Source organism: Anopheles cruzii, chromosome 2, assembly GCF_943734635.1.
Source record: "Anopheles cruzii chromosome 2, idAnoCruzAS_RS32_06, whole genome shotgun sequence".
NCBI classification, from domain to species: domain Eukaryota; kingdom Metazoa; phylum Arthropoda; class Insecta; order Diptera; family Culicidae; genus Anopheles; species Anopheles cruzii.
The window spans coordinates 5,678,724-5,701,162 of NC_069144.1; the positions used below are offsets into that span (position 1 = coordinate 5,678,724).

A 22,439-nucleotide genomic window follows, 5' to 3' on the forward strand; every position below is an offset into this window, starting at 1 on the left:
TGACCTGGCCGGCTGTTTCTCCAGACCTCAACCCTATTGAGAATGTTTGGGGAATTCTAATCGAGAGATCTATGCGGATGGCAAGCAGTACGAAAACTTACAGACGCTTGAAGTGGCGATTAGAAATGCTTGGCGTTCCCTGTCGATGAACGTGCTAAAGAACCTATCCGAAAGTATGCCAAAAAGGATATTTCAAGTAATAAATCGTAGTGGAGAGGCCACTGATTATTAAAACATCATAATTGTTATTCATTTTTACTGGGTGGCCCTATTTTCTTGAATAATACATAATGAGTCTATCGTTTTGAAACAGCCGTTTTATCGTTTTTTGGCTCCCCAAGTCAAAATAATTTTTTTTTCGCAAAACCAAACAATGGATATTATTTCTTTTGCTAAATAAATCGATTCTCATCTCCGAAAAATCGGTTCAGCGTTTTATCTTAGCCTCAGTCTGAAAAAACGGGTGATTCTATCATTAGGAAAGCAGTGTAGTTAGTGTTAAATGAAGCCCCACGCCCCATGGTGTGTGTGGCTGCAGGCCTGCAGTTTGCAAGGTGGGGAGTGCCTCCGGAAACCTGTCGGAAAGTAATTGTGCCTAAGTTTGTATGAAATAATTTGCATGTGGTTTGGGCCGGCAGGGAGTCCTCCAGCTCAGCCGCCCTGGGTGGGTTTTTCGGGGCAGGACTGGAAGCTATCATAGCCCATTTTATGGCCTCGGTGCAGCAATCGCCAAACATGAACTCCTGCTGCTACTGCTGGTGCGAGGAAAGATTAACGCTGGTCTACGACGGTTTACTCCGGACCGTGGACAAACGGGCCGTGGGTCCATCTGTTTCATCTGTTTTGCGACTGCCGAGCTGTGCTCGCCCGAGCTCGGTCGTCCTTGGACGAAGTGGGCGAAACAATCTGCACCAGAAACCTCAAAACCACGGAAAATCCTCGAAAGAAACTCCGACCGGGACCAGAGCCCCGGCAGCCAATCCTCATTACATCAGATAGCCAGCCCGGGCAGTGGCGCAATGAGCAGCGCCGGGCTTGGGTCCTGCGTTCATCAGCAGCCCATCACCGGAACAATGGCAAAAACCTCGGCCTGGCTCTCGGACCGGGTACCATTAGCATCATGTGCTTTTTCCCAAATTTGCAAATCATAATACGAATGAGTGCGCACCGCTCTGGCCATGGCCGTGGCCATGGCGCGGGGTGCACGATAAATAGTAAATTAACTCGAGGGGAGTGCAAGGCGGGTGAAAATCCGTCCGGAAAGGATTTCTTTCAATGTGCGAACCACCAACAAAAACACTGGAGGCGCATTTTTTGTGCGCAGAATGGCGCACGATTTTGGGGAATGTTTCTGCAAAGCGCCTCCAGAGGCCACATGTGCGCTGCAGAAGAACATGCAGAACGAAGGCGCTTTAAATTAAAGCGTACGGTACGGCACGGGTTGAACCGTCCAATGAGCGTATGGCTCCCAGATGGTTCCGTCTTCGAGGTTGGACCGTGGGGCCCGAGATGAAAGAAGCTCCCCGAGCGCTTAATAACGTGCGTTACATAATAAACAGGAATTTTCTTCGGCTTATCAGTTCGTCCTGGTGACCGGAGCGCCCGGAACCTGGGGACGACTGGCACACCAGCTAGCCAACAGGAGGGATGGCATCGTCGTCTGCATTTAAAGCGCCACAACGTGCTGTGCTGTCCGCATCCTTATGATGCCCGGCCCGGCAGGATTGTAATCTGTGTGCGGGTTTACTACAAATTGTTGATATCATTTACGGTTTCATTATCGGACCCGTCCAGTAGAGGGGCCCGTATGTGATGAGCAGCTACTATATTGGTGGCTTCTTCGGCTACGGTGATTAAATTTAACGCCTCTTTGTCCCATCCGAATCCAGGAACTCCGAAAGGAAGATTAAATACTCAATCAAGGTATTATTAGTTAAAGCATTTTTATGCCTTTTCACAACTTCATTTGTTACAAGAGTCAACTCATAAGGAGAAGGAGAAAGATCTTCGGCTTCGAAGTTTCCATAACTCGAACAAGTTACGCCATCATAACCATAAATTTTGCACCATTTTATTTTCGTTGCGTTGGTATTAGTATAAGCTTATCCAATCCAATCCAAATTTTCATATTTGCAATTGCAACGTACTCCAAATTCATAAGAATTAAGATAAAAATTAATTAGGAAGATAAAACGGCAGATACGCACAATGACGGATGTGGCATGGCTGAGAGCTGGCAGCAAGTTCGGTGCTGCTTTCCTTTTCATAGCAATGAATGTCTAGGCTTCGCAACTCACGCTGCTCGGGTCCTGCAACTGACAACGGATCTTAAGAAAGCGTCTTAAAAGTCACAAAGCCAAAAGGCAGCAAAAATGGAGAGGAAACCCAAACCCGAACCGTGAGCAAGCTGCCCATTCATCAAACAATGAAAGCACAATTTATTTCAAACCAAAGCAACCGTTAAATTACATTTTAACTTACGGGGTCTGTCCACGTACGTCGCCAGACCCCGGCCCGGCCCAGCCCAACCCGGGCTCCGGAGTGAGTGTTCCGAGTTGGAAGAAAAGCTGGCCGTCCTGCTGGCCGGCCGTTGAGAACTTTGAAGTCCCGGAGAACAGCCCGGGCGCCGCTGATGCGGTGGTGGCCGAAAATTGAATAAGCTTAATTTATTCATACACTACGAAATTATCTTTACGGCTCACCAGAAATGAGCGTTTTGAGAAGTTAATTAACAATCTTTCACTTCGCTGCGCAGCGCCAGATGCACGTTCGCACCGCGGCGCGCCAAGATTATGAGATGATGTAGGATGGGGAACGGATCCCGGATATGTCCAGACCAATGATTAACCTTTCGGAGGTCCTTCGCACGCAGCAAGCGCCGGCAAACCCGGGATGCCGGTGGCAAAACGCGTAAGATATGCCTGGGTCGTCGTCCGCCAGCACCGCCGGCGAACGATGATGATGATGATGAAGTTCATCTGCGACCGACGACGACGACGACGGTCCTGCCAGGCATCCTTTCCCGGCCCTCATAGGCCCTCATACACAGAGTGCGAGCGCGTCCGAGGAATCATGAATAATATCTAGCCGGGGCCATCGAGTAGAGCTTCCCGTTTTTCATCTCCCGTCTTAGAGAAGATTTTACAGACCTAAGAAGAGGTCAGAAGACACACGGCTTGAGTTTGGCGAGCGCCTCGAGCAAGTCTTATCGCGGAAGGTAAGGACCCGAAGACTGTGCTCATCCCGTGCGCGCTTACCTTTCGAGCAAAGGGCCTTAGGAGCGGCCCGGACATGAATAGTTTGCACTGGAGCCGCGACCGCCAAAGGCGCGAAATTTATTTTGGAATAGTAATTTCATTAGTGGATTGAATCGCATAATCTCGTTGCAGAAATGGCACGACGCGCGGCGTATGCCGAGCGCGTTATTGACGCGTGGCGGTGCGCGGTTTTGCGGTGGGTAACGTTTGGCGCCTTGGGTCGGCCTCGGGGAATGCTTCAAAAGGCAACGCTCCAAAAGGGATGCCTCCGGGGAACACCTTGAAACTTATGTTGTGTTATGAACAATTGGATTTGGAACTCGGGCTTTAATCCCGAAGGCAGCACGGCAGGACGTGGCAGCGAAGCCCTACGGCAACGCAGAGCGTTAATGAAGATCCGTAATGAAGGCGGTTTGTGGAATGTCAACGGCGATGATGAAGATACGCCGAACCGGCCGGCTGGGTCGTGTCGCTCTTCCAACTCTTCCAGCCAAAGCGGGCCGCTTCCGAAGAACGGCGGAATCCGGCGTTAATCCCCGGGTAAGACTCCGAAGAATCGCCGCCTTCGCCGAAAGCGCCATTAAACCGGGTGGATCCTAATTTGATGAGGGACTTTAGCCAACGCGCACCGACCTTATCGCTAAACTAGATTTAAAAGGTACAGTTTACAGTTTCGCTTTTGCAATGTCCACGCCCCCGAGGCCGTGGACTCGGGTCCGTCACATTCCACGCTCAATTGGCACAATAAATACTGACTTCTCCGGCCCGAGATAATTCACTGGCCGGACCTTGTTTGCGCCGCAATTAGACTCCTCCCGACCCTGCGTCGGTCGGTAAGGGGTAGTGCTTTTTTGGTGCTCCCCCGAACCCGACACAAACGGGGCACGAAATATTGTTTCTGTTTTCCCCTTTTGCTTTGCTTTGTCCTTTTTTCTCGGGCGAACGGGGAAACTTTTCCAATATGAAAAATTAGTCGCCGACAGAAAGTTGCCACCGCCGCACCACCGAAAGGAAGGAAGTTCGGAGCCGAATACGGTGCGTTCGGAGCCCAAAAAAGTTTCACCTAATTAATGACGCCCTACCGCGCGCGCACACCGCACGCCAGAAGGATGTCCGCGCGGCAGACGAAATGAATTTCAACGGGTTCCCCAGCCAAGAGCTATCGCCGGAACCGGAAGCTCGGATTCCGGCTTTTACTTGCGTTCTTTTCGGTCCTGACTCTCCATTTTGCCAGTGTATCATCCAACCCGTCAAGGACGGTGTCGAAAAGGGGTTGCAATTTCTCAGCCGACGTGGGTCAATAAGTCCACAGGATCCGTCACCGATACGTTTTCTTCAAAGCGTTTCGATCTCCTAACCCTCAAGATGAGGATCTGACTTTGATCGTGATCTTTTAGACTGTGAAAAATCAAAATAATGTATCAAAAATGGTAAAATAGCTGACCAACGATGCATTATCCTCCGAACCGACGGACCCGTGTATTAATACATCTCCCCTGCGGGCGGAAAACCCCAAAACAACAAAAGAACGCCCCAAGGAAGCAGAAGGTTGCGTGCCGAAGCGCTCCGACGCCCCACCGCTGGGCGAAATAAATGAAAATCTTCAAAATTGTTGCCAAATCCTTTCACGTGCGTGGTGCGTGCTGTGCGCCGCGGTACGCAACAGCAGCAGGGAGCCATTCGCCAGCCATTTTGCTTGCCGGCCCCGGGCCGGGGCCTGGCTCCGTGGGGCGGAAAACCAAACACCCCGGGGTGGCCCATTATTTTGCACATTAATTAATTACGATTCCTTACATGATTACTTGGGACGACAGCTTACCCGGTGCAGGTGCCCGGTTTTCGTTTAGTTTTGCCCACTTTGCGGCACGGCAAGGACCTCTCCGCATCATCATTATGTGCCTTGCCTTAAGGTTCCGATTTCGTTTCGTGCCTTTCACTTACAGCTCCGTCGTTTTCTTGTTTCTTTCTTGCAGCACCGAGCACCGAGAAATACGTCAAAATGAGGAAAAATATGAGATCCATCGCATGCTGGGCGCTGCTCCTGCTGATTCTGCTGCTGGGCTGCGGTAAGTCCGAGGAATTGATTAGACGACGATTGCCATCGGGGCCGTCGGAGCCCTTTGTAAGAGAAATGGTCGCGACGGACCCTCCGGCCAATCGCAATTTGCAACAATTGCGGATGACAAGTAATTAATGATTCGCACGAAATCGGGAAAAGCGCCGCTTCCCCGAACTTCGCTCTGTGACAGATCGTGGCCGGCGCTAGTGAAATTCAAAAACCCAAACAAACGGCCCCAATTTGGGGCCGTAAATTTCCCGCCTTAACGCTCAGGTGGTCGCCCGGAATAGTCTATTATCGAACCAATTGCCGAAAGTGGGCACGCCCGTGGCACCGGCTTCCCCGGCTTTCCACCCCGAGCGCTGGTGCTGGCGGCGAAAAGTGTCGCCTCGAGACCATCACGTGCAGTCGGTCGAGCACGATGCTACCGCTGAACGGCTCTAGCGGTTCAAAAATCGAGCGAATGAGCGTTTTCGATACCCCGGGACACCGGGAAACCCGGCCCGAGAACGAGGTGTCACCGAACGAACCGACTCGGTCGGGTATTATCCTGAATTGGGTCCACCTTGGGTCCGCCTCGGGGACCCGTTGGGCGGGACATAAAATTAAATCGAATATGTTCTCACAGTCGTAAGGGAGAAGTGTCCGATTTGGATAAATAAAATTGTGAAATCACCCGAGCGCTGCCCGAACTGCCCGAGTCCGAGCCCGAGCCCAATTGAGGCCCGGGTCGGAAAGTGGGAAATTTTCCAATGTTTTAGAGTGTAGGACCAGGACTCCGTGCGGGGGCACGAACCAGAATCGATTCGCCATCAATTTCTTCACCGAAGATTCTTGGAAGTGTCCCAAAGGTCCCCACGGGCGCACACGGATCGATCTGGACGGGTTTTGCCGGAAATGGTTTGGTCCCAACATTTTCGACGTAACGATCCCATCGTGGTGGGACTTTAGTAGTTTTGTTTCGAAAGAAAAGACGCTGGGGAAGGCGCTTCGGGGCCGTTGGATGATACGACGGCCCGTTTGATGAACTCAGGTTTGAGACACATCCGCCGGCAAAGGATAATATCCTGTTTGTTCGTATAACACTGGCGGAGCCTCCTTGAGCCTTCGCGCGTCACTGCGCCGTGCCGTAAATCAATTTATGCCGGCGCTAAGATACGGTGCGCCAACACGTGCCCTCTTAAGGCTCATTAAAACTCCGTGCGCCGCCCACTTCAAGCTCCACATTGCGCGCTTTGAGTTATCATTTCCATTGAAATGATAATTAAGGGCCGCGTGATCTTGGCACCCACCAAACCGGCTGCTGGTGCTGCCGCTGGCGAACTTGCTGATGCTTGTGATGGCAGATGTCAAAAACCGGTGACAAAACAGGACGACGACGGGGGCCCGTGGGCGGCAAACGAACGAACGCTCGCGCTGACGAGTCAACCAAACGTTTCCTGCTGCCGTTCGTTACACAAATAATAATCGTAAAAATTTATTAACTATATGTTTTCGCTAAAGGCCCCATGCCCTCCGCGCGCTAAAGGAAGGCCGTGGGCGGCCATCATCGGAAGCACACCGTGGCGGCACAGTACCGTCGCAGCAGACCGACAAGGACTCGACAAGGACCTGCCACCACCAGCAGCAGCAGCAGCAGCAGTAGCATTAGCCGGGAGCGTGTCGGCATTTATGTCCCCACCATGCGCCAAAGGGCGGGTTGACTGTGGATGGCGTCATTTTTTTTTGCTCGCTCACTCGTCCGCGCCCTCTGCCGAACCCTAACGAGAGCGAGGGAAACACCGGCTCGAGGCTCGAGGGTGACCCGTGTGACTTGGCACCGCCGTGCCCCATCATGCCGTGTCTAACGAGCGGCACCCATTTTCTTCCCGGTCCGATCCGCTTTCGGTGGCAGCAGCAGCAACAGAAGGGATATTTATGGGCAGGTGGGACACGCGGGTGGGCCGGGGATCGTAAAAAAGGTTGGGCGTGCCAAGGGTGGGGGGGAGGATTCCTTAAGAATGCGGCCGGCTTGCAGTGGGGGACGGCCAAAGCGGATCGTGTGCGCTCTTTTATTTCGAGGCAAAGACGCTTCATCGTTTGTGTGTGTTTTTTTCCGGCTCGGTGTTGTTACGATGCAGCGCCCATTTTTCCCGAGGAAAAGGTTTTCAATTAGCGTTATCTGTTGTCACTAATTGAAGAGATTGATTTGTGTGCCAGAAATTGTTTTTTTCGCCGGGTGTGCTGTTGTTGGTTTGCCTTGTTTTGGTCGTGAGAGGTGTTTACGCCACGGTGCCCGTGGCTTTTAGTGTTTCGGGGCTTTCATTTCACTATTAATAAGCCTTTTCTTACACTTTTTCGGTAACAATTGATAATCTTCATCGTTCATAAGGTAGTAATGTGGAAAAATAAGGTTAAAATTGAATGCCAATGCGAATGCAAAACATTCAAACAGAGTCTCTCCTGGTGCAGAGAAAATGTTTGAAAGTGTTTACTAATTACAGCAGTTTTTGGATGCAGATGCAAAGTTCTAGGCAAAGAACGTGGCCCAAACTGCAATTTCTCATCGTTTAAAACTCATAGGAAAAATCCAGAATGACAGAAAATGGATGCGAAAGGCAAAACCATTAGGGAAAAGCTTCTTTAACGGTGAATTTGCGTCGGATTAACACTGGCATTGGGAAATGAATTTATTCCGCGAAGGCTAAGGGCAAAACATTTCGACTTCCGCCTGGTGAAGTCTGCCCATTCACTGCTAAACTAAATTGTTTCGGGTGAAACAAGATACTCTGTGTGTGTGGTGGGACCAGAAAGGTTTGGTATACCATGAGTTTTTGCATCCACTGAATTATCTAGATCTGACTCCGTAAGATTGGCCTCTTTTTGCTGGGATAGGATATGAACTTGTAGAGAAGCATTTCATTGATTTTGAAGATGTCGAAAAATGGATCGACGAATGGTTTTCAATGAAACAGAAAAAGTTTTATTGGAAAGGTATCCATCATGTGCAACCATTTTAATTTGATACCAGGTAAAGCGTTGATAATTGTTAATTGTTGGTCATTGATGGTCATTGTTTGTCACCATAAATTCAATTTTCAATATATTGCTATCGCCACAAGTTTTTATAATGATCAAACAAAGCATTTCGTTTAACAACAAAGCGTCAAACAAAGCGTTTCGTTTTTGCTTCGTTTTCGTTCGTCTCGGATGAGGGCTGCATTATTAACCCAAAGCCAACAAACCAGCATTCTTACTGAGAATAATCTAAAGAGTTTTCTGTTGCTGCCCAGGACTGTACCGCGGTTATAGTTGCCAGATAACAGAAATTAAAAAAGGTGAAGCTTCCCTCCCCCGCTGATAGAGCAGTCGGTAACGCTCTTCGCTGTCAGCGCAGCTGGCCGTGGTTCGAATCCCGGGATCGGTTGTAACTCAACCGGCCATGGTTTCGATTCCCGATACCGGCGTGACAGGGGGGTTGGTGCGGGGCTAACAATCCCGTCCGTAAAAAATTAAATGTTACAGAAGAGCATCAGCAGGCCAAGACTGCTCAGCGGTTGTAGCGCCAGAAAGAAAGAAAGAAAGAAGCTTCCCTCCTTGAGAGTCCTTGTCGTTGCTTGTTGATATACATTTTTCATACCCGCTTAACGGTTCGAAATAGCTCCTACTGATGGCTATGGCGTAATTCCAGGAAATTCTTTCCTTGAAACAATAGCTAATAGAGGCCCGCCCATCCAATGAGCGAAGGGTGTGCTGCAACTGACATCATTTTAAAAACAGTTCTCCGATCAATCGGCGGCCCAGTACGCGCCACAGCAGTTGCTGGCAAACACGAAGCGTAAAATGCTCGTCGCAGTACCGTTTCTCCGAAGAAACCCGGCCCGAAACCTGTTTCGCAGTGCATCACTTTGCTCTCGATCCGTGCGGGTGCGGCGCCATAAACTATCGGCGGGCGGCACAAGGCGTTAACGGGGCTGCGAAAAATGTGTCGCTGCTAATGGTGGTCTGCCGGGTGGCGATAGTAAGGCCGCGGTCCACAGCCCACGCCGGGAAAGGCTGAGGAAATCACTTTCCCCGCATAACATAAATAAACGTCAGATTGTGAAGTTGATAGTTCCCGGTGTGTGGGCATGCGTCTCTGTGCGGGCGCGCGACCGGAGGAGGACGATGGTATTTCGAGGACATTTTTCTTCGCTTCCAACCCGTTTCCGGCTTCTTTTCGCCATTCACTCTATCGCCTTCATCACCATCGTCATCATCATCATCGCTGCCGCCGCCGCCGCCACCGACGCGGCCATCGTTCTGATGTCGCACTCATGTTTTTATTGAAACTACTTCCTCGTGCGGCTCGCGGCCAGCCCCGCTGTTTCACTGTCACGCGACTTCGGCTGCGGCACTTCGACTTCTTGGGACGGACCAAAAAAAATCACCAACACATCTCTCATTTAGTTCCGCCCGACGGAACTGCAGCAGCGCCAGGGACCGAGCGGGGGTCCTTCGTGTTCGGCGCTTCATAACCTATTTCTCAAAGCCTCCCGGACTGCAAAGAAATGCGCAGGACGAAAGGACGGCCAGCAAAAAAAAAAAAATCGGAATACACGCCAGCGAATGGAATCGAGTGGCGAGTCCTAGCGGAGGACAATTTATCAATTTCAATTTAAATGGAGTCAAATTTATCACGGTACAAAACGAAAATAAAACACTTTCCGTACGGCGTTGGCGTCGGTCGTCGGCGGGATTCGGAAGGATTTTTAGTTTCCGCTCCTTCGACCCGAAATTCGGTGTCCTTCGGCACGACAGTCGATTGCGTTTCCGGTTGAGTTGCGTTTCAGCGCACGACCTTCGCGCGCCCCGAAGTGCTGATTGAGTGTTGAGACAGAAAGAAATATTCGAGATCTAGGGCACCGTTTTATCATTCGCCACTTTGCGACTCTCCGAACCCGTGATCAATCGACCCGTTCTTCGAGGGACGCTCCACTATGCGTCTTGCTCGCAATCGATAAGTGCTCACGCCGGTAAACGCGAGTTTTTGATTGAATAAAGTCTAACTTTCCTTGCGCCCTGAGTGGCCTCTGAGTTATGTGGGGCCTTCGATCCTGGCTCTTCCCGCCGGGGGGAGGGACGTGACATTTGTCCTTCGGCCGAAACTCGGAATGATTGAAACGTTAATTGCATTTGTAATAGATTTGTCTACGCTCCCCGTTACGCAAAGTCCTTTTCCCAATGCGCGATGCCACCGGAAGAGCACTTGTCAGGTATCGTCAGTCATGCCAAAGGGTGTGTCCGTGTCCCGCGTATCGGACACGTTAAAAAAAGTGGGCCAAACAGGACACGCAGCAGTAACGAGGACCGACCGAACTGAAAGCGGAATATAAAACAATGTATAAATACACCATTTCATTATCATGATAAAAGCTTTTTCATTATTTGTGATGATGTCCTTCAGGCCGGAGACACACACACACGCGCTCGCCGAGAGAAACACGGCGTCGAGCAACGTCGTCGTCATCGCACACCGATCCTTGCGAGCGCACGAAGGCAGGAAGGCATTTTAGTTTTAGTTCCCGGCGAATGACACCCATTTTCGTGGGCCGGTGGGGGGCGGCAAACTCAATGGAAACAGCTCCGGAAATTTACGGGCGGACAGGACAAAATGGGCGACGAAAGAGGAAGAAGAAAAAACTGGCGGCGAACGAAGAAAGGAATCGTTTTGTGCGGCTGGCTGTTTTGTTGGGACCCTCTCGACTCGACGGAAAGGGTGTTCTGGGGTCTGACAGGAACGGCTCCCCGATAAGGAGAATGGCGTGATGGGGTACTTGCCCGCCTCCGCAGACGAGGGCGCGACGGGTTGATTGTTTGCCTCTCACGAGCAACGGAGCAACAACCGACCGGGACGGAACGGCGCCCGTCCGTCGGTCAAACGCGCGCGGCAAAACTCGAGAGAAGAAAACACATCCGACCGCCGTAAAAATCGTTACAAATCCTGAGGGTGCCGGGGCCGGGAGGGGCCTGGCCGGGGTGGCCGATCCACTAAAGCAGAAGGGCGTACATTCGGGAGGATATTTGTCCTGGGAGAAGCATTAATGGGGAGCCATTTGCTTTACACTGCCGAGTGACAAACCATCTGGGGCCGTCAGCTGGCCTATTAGTGTTGATGTCTTACGCCCCCTTGCAACACTCACACACACACGCGGACGGACGGACGGACGGTCGGGCATGTGGGTTGGTCATTAAGTCCAGTGTGGTCAGCCATGGACCCTACCATGGGGTCGGCAATCGGGAATCGAAGTCCAAAAGGGCGGGCACGTCGTGAGATTTATCGGTTGACAGCACCCAAAAATAACCGAAACCAGCCCCCCGAAGCCCGGAGAAGGGCTTTGCGCACACACACACACACACACGGGAAGCACGTGGAGGCCAATTTCCGTGCCGCTTCCCGGCGGAGCCCCACGTGTTCCGTTTGTTTACTGCGTGCTCGTGACCATCCTGTTAGTGCTGCTTCAGCCGGATGTTTGGCCGCAAACCGGAAAGGGGTACATAAAACCTCGTGATAAGCCGGTGCAGACAAGGAGCGAGTGAGAGGGAGATAGAGACCCTGTAGCGGAGGCCGGAAGTCAAGGAGTGATAGATCCGGCCACCGGCCCTCGGCTCGGACCTCGGCAAAATAACAAACACCGAAAGTTGATGTACGGTAATTGGAATGTTTTGCTGACAGGGAATAGTTTTTCCACTGGATGCCGATGATGCCGATGATCGTGTGATGATGACGACGACGGCTTCGTTGATGGTTTTTTTTCCTGCTGTTCGCTGCTGCTGCTGCCGTTGAGTGGACAACATCAAATTTGCACCGTGGCCACTTTTTTGGCAGATCCCGTGGATTCGAGTATCAAAAGTGCCACTCAATGGGCTGGGCCGCTGCCGGCCCATTTCTGCCAATGCCATTTTTTTTTAGAAACTCCATAACTGTCTTTAAAAGTCATAAAACGGTGACGCTGCACTCGGGACGGGCACTATTTGAAATGTTCTCTGATTAACGGGGCCTGGCCCTCGTCCTGGTTCCAATTATTTAATGCTCTCTTTATCGTGTCAGTCCGACTGTGTGTTGAAGAGTTTTTATTGTTTTCATAAACATAACGAAAGTATAAAATGGAATAATTTAACATCTCTGACTTGTCGGTTCAGTTTGTTCAAATTGACATTTTGGATTTTTTGTTTTCTAGAAACATGGTTTTCTGCTTCATACGCTGATGAGTTCCATGTTTCAACCATTTTCAATCTGATCGATCATCAATGTTTATTTTCAAAAAATGAATATTAAACAAGTTTGAATACTAAAATTAAACTGATATAAATAGGAATGGGAATTGAATTGATGTCAATTTAAAGCATATTTTAATATTGCTAGACACTTTACTTATTTTTTTAAGTTGCTCCCGTATTTCGGAGATGATAGCGCTAAGAACTGGCCTCTTGGTCTTATCAGTTACGTCACACCGACTGTCTGAACTGAGCCTCGGGCTTCAGGATATTATTTACGAATTTCGAAATATTGAATTTTGTAATTGTAAAAAAACTTCTGAACAACATAATTCGAATCACATTAACCTAGTTAGTATTATAATAATTTGAAACACATTAACCTGGTAGTGTTATAAATATTTAAATATTTTTTATTTAAAAGGAAGAAAAATAACAAACACTCAGAATGAGACGGCAATGTCTTAAAAATAACCTTCATGTTATCGTTTCGAAACTTTATAGAGTGTTAAACCTCCTAAAAACAATATTGATCGAATACATCGTTAATAAGTAGTAAGGCATCGGTTAAACGGGGCTTTGCTGCCGCAAATGAAGCTACTGTCGATCCCCTGTTGACCTAATAAGACACACAGACAGCGGCCATTATTCGGCCAATCGCTTTCCGCGAAGAACATTATTCGATTGTTAGCCGCACGCCGGTCCTCATCCTCCATCCTGCGTGCCTGCCTGTCCTCGATCTCACTCGCCGCCGGTTGGTGAAAGGGCCGTGCGAACCGTCGATCCTTACGGCCACTTAATTTGCAATTATAATCATTATTCAAACCTCTGCCTCATGGCACCGACCAACCGACCGACCGGACCAATTGCTAATCATTTTCCAATCACGTACCGTACCATTTGTAAGTAGAAATTAAATTGCAATCGCCGCACGGTGGAACGGTTCCCATTCGACTCGGGCCGCGGGCGAGGGCCCCTGCGCAGGGCTTCTTGGGCCTTTGATTGAGTTGTATCATGTCATGTCCGTCATGCTCGCGGCGGCGACCGGCCGACCCTACACACGGCTTGAGGTCGGAGGTTGCCGATAAAGTCCCGCCGGCCCGCGTCGAGTGTAGCGTGGCATCCTTTCATTATTCACTTTGGCCACCCGAATGGTAATGAATCGATGGCGTGGAGACGCCCGGTGTCGAACGATCAAAGCTACTGTCGGGTCGGTTGAGTGTGCCCTCTGAAAACCCCGCTCGTAACCTCTGTCGCCCTGCCGCCCTGCCCTGACAATGAGAAATGGCAATTCATGACAACTTCTCCCGCGATGGGTTGCTCCCTGGTGGGGTTCGCGAAATAATTCGCGCCACTACGTAATGCGCCACAAGTGGGCCACCCCGTAGATTGCCCCGTGCCATGGAAGCGATGGTTGTGAAGCCCGCGCTGTGTAATATTAATATCGACGGGCTCCATTTTCGACAATCACAGGACGACATCTGCTTTTCAGTCCGTCCGCTACTTGGCCGGGGCGCTGGGCGACTACGGTCAAGGTTCACCATCAAAGGAAGTTATCACTTGCCACCCCTGGGCCCCTGGACTCCGAAGGCGGCCATCGGATGCTCTCTCTCTCTCTCTCTCTCCGGCGGGGCGAGTGCGATGAGCGTGTCGAAACATAATCGTGAAATCAACGAAGCACTTTGTTCAGCGAATTAAGCACTTGACTTCACTCGGAGCGCCCTGGACCCTGGAGTGCTGCGTCCTCGGGCACCGCCAACGCCGGGGGCCCTTGGGGCCCCCCTCGCCAGGAGTGGTTTCGCCCGGCCACTCGACACCGACACCGCCGCATGACTTGGCAACAAAAATTATGAATTATGATCGTGGGAAATGAAGAGGAACAGACAGAGCTCTGGCCCCGCCACAGGTGGTGGCTGGACAGAGGGACGGGTAAGGGGGCCTTGGTTGGAGTTTCGTCCGTTGTCACGGTTCCGGTTCGGTGAGGATAGAGTTTTTCCGCATTTTCCGGCCCGCGCGAATTCTTCTTTTCCAACCAGATTTGCGGACCGCCACCGCCGCTGGTTGGTGGTGGCCAGAGGAGTTGTTTGTTATCTTCCGAAGCGATTGGGAGAGCGCTCAAGGATCTCGTCGTTGATCTGTTGGTGTGTGTGCGCCACACTAAAGCTCACTAAAGTGTAATAAGAGCGATAAGCTGGCGCTCTCGGGTGTTTCTGGTTTGTCATGGCGGCAATGCTGTATGTGTGCGTGTGATAGTGTTAAAATAGTGTCCTCTCGAGGGTCCTTCGATGGTGGGCTGAGTGCTTCTTGTACTCCTCCGGAACCGGAAGATAAATATATTGCGGATGAGTTAAGCTATCATCGGAGAGCACGCTCTCCGATGGGCATTGTTTTAATTCCTAGCCACCGTCTGGAAGGCTGGGGTTTGGCAAGACCAATTCCTTTATTTTCGGTTCAAAGTGTGACAACATCCTTCACGCAAGAGGAGGGTGCCCCTCGCCGTAGCTCTTCACCGTCACCGCGAAGCTAATATTGCCGGAAAATGAAATTCTTTCGAATTGAATTAAATCACTCGACGGCGGCGGCGGCCACGGTACCCTCACGGCATGAAACAATCATAATCAGAAACACTCACAGACACACACACAGACAGCCGGAGACACGGGTGCCAACGGGCACTGAATCACATCGGAATACGGGGATGCGAACAAAAAAAAATGGCTCGCCGCCCAGAAGAAATTAGATTTTCCTGTCTCGTGGGCGAGTGTCGTCGTCGTACTCGTGAAAATGAGCAAAAGGCCACGGGCGGAAACCCTCCGCGAAGAAGCCGCGCGATTCCATATTTTCCCATCATTCGCCGGAAGGAAAATTCGGGAAAGAAATTCGTGTCCTGGTCCCTTGTGTTTTTTTTTCGCTCCCCCGCTTCTTAGGTGGGTCCTTCCTTTGGCAATTCAATCTTCCCCCGGTCGGCGTCGGCGAATGGATTTTCCCGCGCCGTCAAGCGTACGTAATTCCATTGCCTTCTGCTAATGCCGGTCGGCCGGTCGGCCACGTCAGCGCTGGCTTCGGCGGCCAAAAACAATAGCAACCCCACGGGTAAGTTTTTCTTCCCGGGTTCCCTCGGCCTGTGTCAATTTTCGCTAAGAAAAATTCAATTGCCACAGCATAGACAGAGGAAGACAGAGAGCGAGATGGGAGATGGGCGCGCTAAGTAAATCAGGTGCAAATGGTGGAAATTTTTAGACGGGGGGCCAAAATAATTTGCTTGTTGGGTGCGCGCCCCTCGTGAGTTTTCCATTTTCCATCCGGCATCCGAGGAGTGTTGCTTCCCCGGAAAAGTAATTTGCAAATCAATTTCGAACCGTGCGATGCTTTTAAAAATCAACAGATCAATGCACTCTCTCTCATGCTTGGTTATGGAATGTAACATAGGGCAATAGTTGAGCAAAAGTTTTATAATAAAACTGACTTTTCGTACTGAAACTGAAAAGTGGAAACGGCCACGTAGCGTTTTCTTGTTCGATGCACTTAGAAGGAACACCGATCTCGGTCGCTCGGGTGATCGAACTTTCTTCGAGGGGAGCGATGGAAAAATCATTTTCCTCCCCCCGACGGACGGCCAATTATGTGAAGTATTTCAAACATCCATAGTTTTCCACCCGGGCAGACCTGGGCCGGGCCAGAAGCCAGGGGCGAAAAAGTGCCACAAAACTTTGAGCCGTCCAACGGGCCGTAAAATGAGTGGCAAAGTTACTACTTCTCAGCGCCTCATCAATCAGCCTAATGCAGCGTCGGATGCTGTGTGCACCTTGGCTACGGGAACATACCGCTGCTGCCGGGGCAACATTTCAATCACCCGTTGGCCAGCTGCCATCCGGGATCGGGCCAATAAGTTTACTTTTCAATCTACCGCACATGAAGGTTCATTAGGTGCGCTCTCGAAGCGCTGCTCCTGAAAGTTTAGGGGCCGCCGCCGCCGTGGGTCGAAGCGGCAAGTCAGTCGTAAAAAGTGCATTTAGCCCCACCGGGCCGGGGGCCCGATTTTTAGTACCATCCCCTGCCATTCCTGCCATAACTTGATTATGATAGTCCCATAAAGTTTGTGGGTCGCCAGGAGCGTCACCAACCAGGAAACTTTATTCGATACCCGGGAAGTGGCAACCTGATCTGACGGGTTGCCCCAACCATGTTGCGTGTGGCGCAAGATGCCAGGTAAACATCATCGCGATATGCGCCGTACCAAGACGTGCGACGTCAATCCATTTCCAAATTTAAACGTGGATTGTTTTGTTTGGCTTCCATTGACTTGTAAATCTCGCATCCACGCAAGGAGCACGGAGCGCCCGCGGAACTGGAACTTCTTTCCCCAAAAGTGATACAAAAATACCATCTCCAGTGAGGGCAAAAAAACACATTCCCGAAACTTGCCTATCTGTCGAGCCGGATCGTCGGAAGGCGGAAGGTCCCGTGTGTTCTCAGAAGTCGGGGCGGGTGAAAAAGAACAAACAGAAGCAGAAACATAATCATATTCTCTCTCTTGCGCCGTGACTTGGACACGCCGTCGACCTTACGACACTTGACGGGGCTTCCGCGTCCTGGGGTTCGTTTCGTTTTTCGATTTTTGATGTTGTTTTACAATTCGTGTTTACTCTACTGTTCTACTTTCGCGGGCTGTTTGTTTATCGGTCGCTTTGTTGGTTCACTCGATTTACTCCTTGCGGCCCGGGACATCGACAGAACGGCATTCTGCGGTTCGGCGATTAAACCTTAACTCGAGCGGATCCGGTGCCGCCTGATCCGATGAAAGTGATTTGTCTCCACTTTAATTTAGATTGATTTCGGTTCCGGGGTTCCCTTTTTCTTCCGGTTGTAATGTGCACGAACTCCTATCCTTGGGGGCTTAGGCGCACTTGAAGAAACAGCGTTTCATCCGTGCGGTGTTAGGGAAACTTTTGCTGTAAATTTCTCCCAACTGAACCCTATTTAACGCGCGTTCCTTCTCTCGTAAAACTGTGCTACATCGTCCTGGGAATTACACCCCTGACGCTTAGCGCTTGATGCTTCACTCTGACGGTTGCGCTGCTGATGCGCTGCTCAAGGTTTGCGGTCTCCGGTGGCACATGTTCGCCCCGACCCGTTCATTGGCCATGGAAAGGCCCACCGAGAAGGTGTAAAACCGTTTCTCGAAACATGCAGCCCGTGCACCGCATACGGCAGCAGCGCAACCATTAGCGCACATGAAGGCGTTGAAGCAAAAGTCCTCCGGACTCCTCCGGTAGCGAGTGCATATTAATGGCCGACGGCCGTCACCGTCTGACGTGGCAGGTCGGTCGGGAGAGAGCCCATTCACCGGCCCGGCTCGCTCGCTCCCGTCCGACCATTGACGGCCTCGCAGTGGACTCGCGTGAAGGACCCTTCGTCGGCGGACCAGAAGCCAGGGCTTTTATTGCGTCACGTTGTGTGCCTTTTTATTAGGTTTGAATTTAATTAAAATTCATGCTACCCACCACCGTGCGCCGGCTGGGCACACGTGTGTTCGTGTAGTGGTTTCGGCTTTGAAAAGCTCATAAGCTACACGCGTTCCGCTCGCTTGTTCCGTACCGTTCCGAGATTAGTTTAGATCCGTTCAGGAAGTAGTAGTCGCCGTCCTGTGAAAGGCCATCCGTCCGTGGCCCGGGTGTGTGTGCGCGCGTTGGGTCTTTAATCATTTAATTTTGCAACCATTTTTAACGGTCCTTTAACGGGGCACGATTATATTACACCGTGGACCGTCCGTGGCGCGGTTGCCGGAAATCAATTGCGAAATGCTCGTTTTAATTATAAGTACCGTGAGTAGGCTTTGCGGCTGGGCCGGATGGATTATCTAAATCAATTAATCTTGCGCCTTTCAGCTAGATTTTTACAATAAAACACTTCATTTAACTATGATTATGATACTTTCAATACAAAATCGCGAGCGTCTCGCATCGGGCGAATAGATCGTTCCTCCAAGGACGTCCCAGTGGCGGACAATTGATCAAAACGCCGCCAATTATGCGCGAACATCGTTATTGACGACGACACAATGATAAGCGTGACCTCGCAACACCGCAAACCGACGTCACCAAAGGAGGTCACCAAATTTCAATTTGACGATTTGATTTCGAAGAGCAAAGGCAGCCAAAGAGTACGGTGCCACGGAACGGACCGTTTCCGGCCACCAGCACGGGCCCGGGCCGATGTTGACAATGTGCTAAAATGTATGTCAACAAGCAATGTGTCGGTGCCACACGTTTTTAGGTCCTCCCTGGGGGGCGTCCGTTCCCGACTTGTTGATCACCGTTTGACGCACACTTTGGCGTTGTCGATTGACACGAGCCGAACTACGCCGCCGATGAGCCGCCTTCGTGCTGCGGTTGGTTAAGCTGTTATTAATTTATTGATTGATTTGTTCAAGAGTGCGGAGCATAAAAGGGCGTTTCGAGGGACCCCGCACGCTGGAGTGTGTGTGCGTTGCGATAATTAATAAGCGTGAGCGTTGAAGACGGATGAGCAAAAACGGTTGTTGTGGTCCGCGTCCGAAACACAACGTGACGCTGGAGTGTATTTGGTTTAATGGTTCAGCAACGCGGGCCACCCACTTGAAAGGTGCTCTTCTGACAACTTCGGGTGCGAAGTGTATTTTCTGCTCCTTAGCATCATTTACGGACTCCTGCCCGAGTTTTATGTTGCAAATTAATGATAAGAGCCGTGAAGCGGTTGGTGGGTGATAATGGCGAAACATCGAAAGCAATTATTATTTTGCATTCATTAAAAGACAATAAAAAACCGTCGATCGACGGTACTTGAGGGCGCTTCCTGCTTTTTAATACTCCACCAAGCAGTTTCGATCAGTGGCAATCCACCGATTACCGCCGTGGCTCGACTCCTCGCCTTCTCCTCGAGGAAGCAATAAATTTAATCATTAATTCTAATCCAGATACCACCACCACCACCATCCGGCGCAAGTGCTCCCGGAGGAACCATTTTCGGTTCGTACCGCGCCGCGCCGCGAACTGCGGCCACCCGAAAAGCCGCTAATTCAAGAGCGAAAGCAATTTATTGGACCAATATTTACGCACTGTGCCGTGCACCGTGCCGACTGCCAGCTGGCAGCTCCGGAATGAACATGGCAGCCAGCTTTGGGTGGCACCGTGAAGACCACCGTTGGTCCGACCATCCGGCGGTCGTACGTCATCCGAGGCGAGGCACCGGAAGCGCGTGTACGAGTTTCGTGCGTGAATTCGTAGTCAGCGATGCGTACAGCGTGCCGTGCCGTGCCGAACAATACGCATCGATAAGCTTGAAACGAGCGCTGGTCCCGAGCCACTGGGCTGGGTGCCTCGGGACCAACAGAGCAACTACTCTGGCAAATTGGTGAAAAGTGTAGGCACAGTAGACTCGCGCGTGTGCGGCCGTTTGTGTGTGTTGGGCATTGTGAAGGCCAAAGATGGATGGGAAACAGTTGCTGCCGGCATATCCTGTGATGGTGCTGAGTTGCCAAGGGTCCTGCTGGTTCTGGGATAAGCAGAACCACCGACGTACGAAGGCCTCTTTACAGAGAAGAACAGCCAGCGTATCAGGTGGTTCTATTGAATCTCTCTCAAGAAGCGTTCACCGATGAGACGGGACTTCCGGTGCTTTGAAGTTTACCCAGGAACGTTAGATTACATCCGGACACATTGACGACTGGCACCGGATGGATGCGTTCTCGGTTGAGTTTATTTGCAATATGCATTAACCACAGGCGTGTAGGCTACATTACCCTTTGGGTTGAGTTCAAATCAATCAGGCCGTTTAGCACATCCCGTGTTATCGAATGTGTTCGATTCGAGATCCGACGATGCTTACCCATTTGCTGGTCAATTGCAATCAAAACTAGCTTAATTAAACTTTGAATGCATTTTATTTAAAATAATAACAATTTAATTAAAACACTGGCGATAATTCATTCGCCGGACGTGAAATAAAATCAATTAATGTGGCCACAGATTTGAAGTCTCTCTCGGTGCGTGATTCGAATTTTGCTTCGCCGGTTGGAAAACTAAGCATAAAACATTTCGTACAGAGATTTCCAAGAAATTGACCACCCTTTAGGCTTCCGGTATTTCCTTTCAACAGTTCCCAAAGCAACCCACATTTCGAGGCGTAAATTGCCAGTCCGAGCCAATCGCACTGGATGGGAAGTGATTCTTGGAATTGCCAGTGGCCAAGACAAAACACCACCAGCACCACCCCCATCGGCCACCGGCCACCAATAAAGGGCACATTTATGTACGGGGCGCGCGCTAGCGTGTCATAAATAATAATTTGCTATGGTGGAGAGTTCGGTGCACGCCATCGGTGCGGTGCGCCTAGCGAGCGAGCGTTCCGGACGAGTTGGCCAACACCAGACGCGCACCAGACTTTGCACCCACTCGGGCAATGGCAATGCAGTCGTATGCGCTTTGATACGAATTTAATAAATAAAAAAGAAGGGAACCACCGTGCACCCGACGGCCCGGTTCGACGTGCAGCAACGACCCAGCGGCGCGGCTTCTCACGGGCAACCGGGCGCCTCCAGCCGGAACATTAATGGGGCACCGGGCGCCTCCACCACGCCGTGGCCACGTGGCGCAGCTCGCTCGCTTGCGTGTGCGCCTATAGCAATGAAATAAAGATAGCATTATAATTGAAAAGGAAATAAATTCAAACTGAACCATAATCACATAGAAATTTTATTCGCCTCCGTCGGCGTCGTCGTCGTCGTCGTCGTGAGCCCGGTTTCCGGTTCCGGGCCAACCGTGGGACATTCGAGTGCATTAGAGGGCAGCGTTAGGGGTGGTGTGAATAATGCAAAGGAAGTTATCGCTCGGAAGCGCTTCCGCTTGAATAATGCATCGATTTTCGGGATCGCGCTCTCGGACTTCTGGGGGGACGAAATAATTGCGTAAGAAGGGTGTCCGGTCCTGTCCGGTCCGGTGTCCGTCTGATTAAGTGTGGCGTCGATGCCGAAGCGTTAATTATCTCGAAGCGTTAAAGCTGCTGCCGGGACGGTGCTCGGATTGGCAGATTAACGAGAGACAGAGGTCACTTTCCGTGCTCCGGGTTGCCGGGGTATTTGGAATAAATAATGCACACGGAATATTTTATTTCAAAATATGCGCGTGACGCGTGACGTTTCGATTTGGGAAAGGAAAAATATTGACACATTATTGGGCGCCAGAGTTTTCGCTACTCTACACTTTTTGCCGACGGCAGATTAATGTTTCGATTATCAACTTTAAATATGCAGACCATGAAACATTAACGGTAATGTGGGCCACCGCCGTCGAGCGTTTCGTCCTGGGCCGATGACGCGCTTAGTGCGCGAAAAATGTACCGTAAAAAGGGCTCAGCAGCAGCAGCGGTACGGGGGCTTAGCTAATGACCGAAATGTGAGCCTACGTCGGCTAGAAAAGGCTTCGCTTTTCCGATATTTATCGCTAACCGAACCGAACGCGGTACAATAAATAATGCCCGACCGAGGCCGAGGCCCACGGAAGCCATCGTGGGGCGCCCGTTTTTCTCTAATAACTCCTAGGCAATCGGTGAATCGCAGGTCGATCGGTCTGCCGGGTGTCGTCCTGCGGGTGATTATGTTTTGTTATTCTTTTCACCCGTCCGTTTTCTTTCGGTTCCTAACCTTATCACGGGCACGACATCGCGGATCGCGTCGGTCGTAAATTTCATCATTTATTAAACCGCCCCACCGCGGTGAAACACATCAAATGAGGATGAAATTGATGATTTTCACCCGGAGCGGAAACGGAAACACATAATGGATACCCTTTTTGGCGGCCCCCGGGGCCGAGTATTGAATTTTTACACACTCTTTGAGCGCGCGCGTTTCT

The 22,439-nt window shown here is 50.8% G+C and overlaps 1 protein-coding gene across 1 annotated transcript in view; it reads left to right on the plus strand.

Moving 5' to 3' along the window:
* Positions 1–22,439, plus strand: part of LOC128276222 (roundabout homolog 2-like) — a 75,439-nt gene that overhangs the window by 36,120 nt on the left and 16,880 nt on the right. The window lies entirely within an intron of this gene.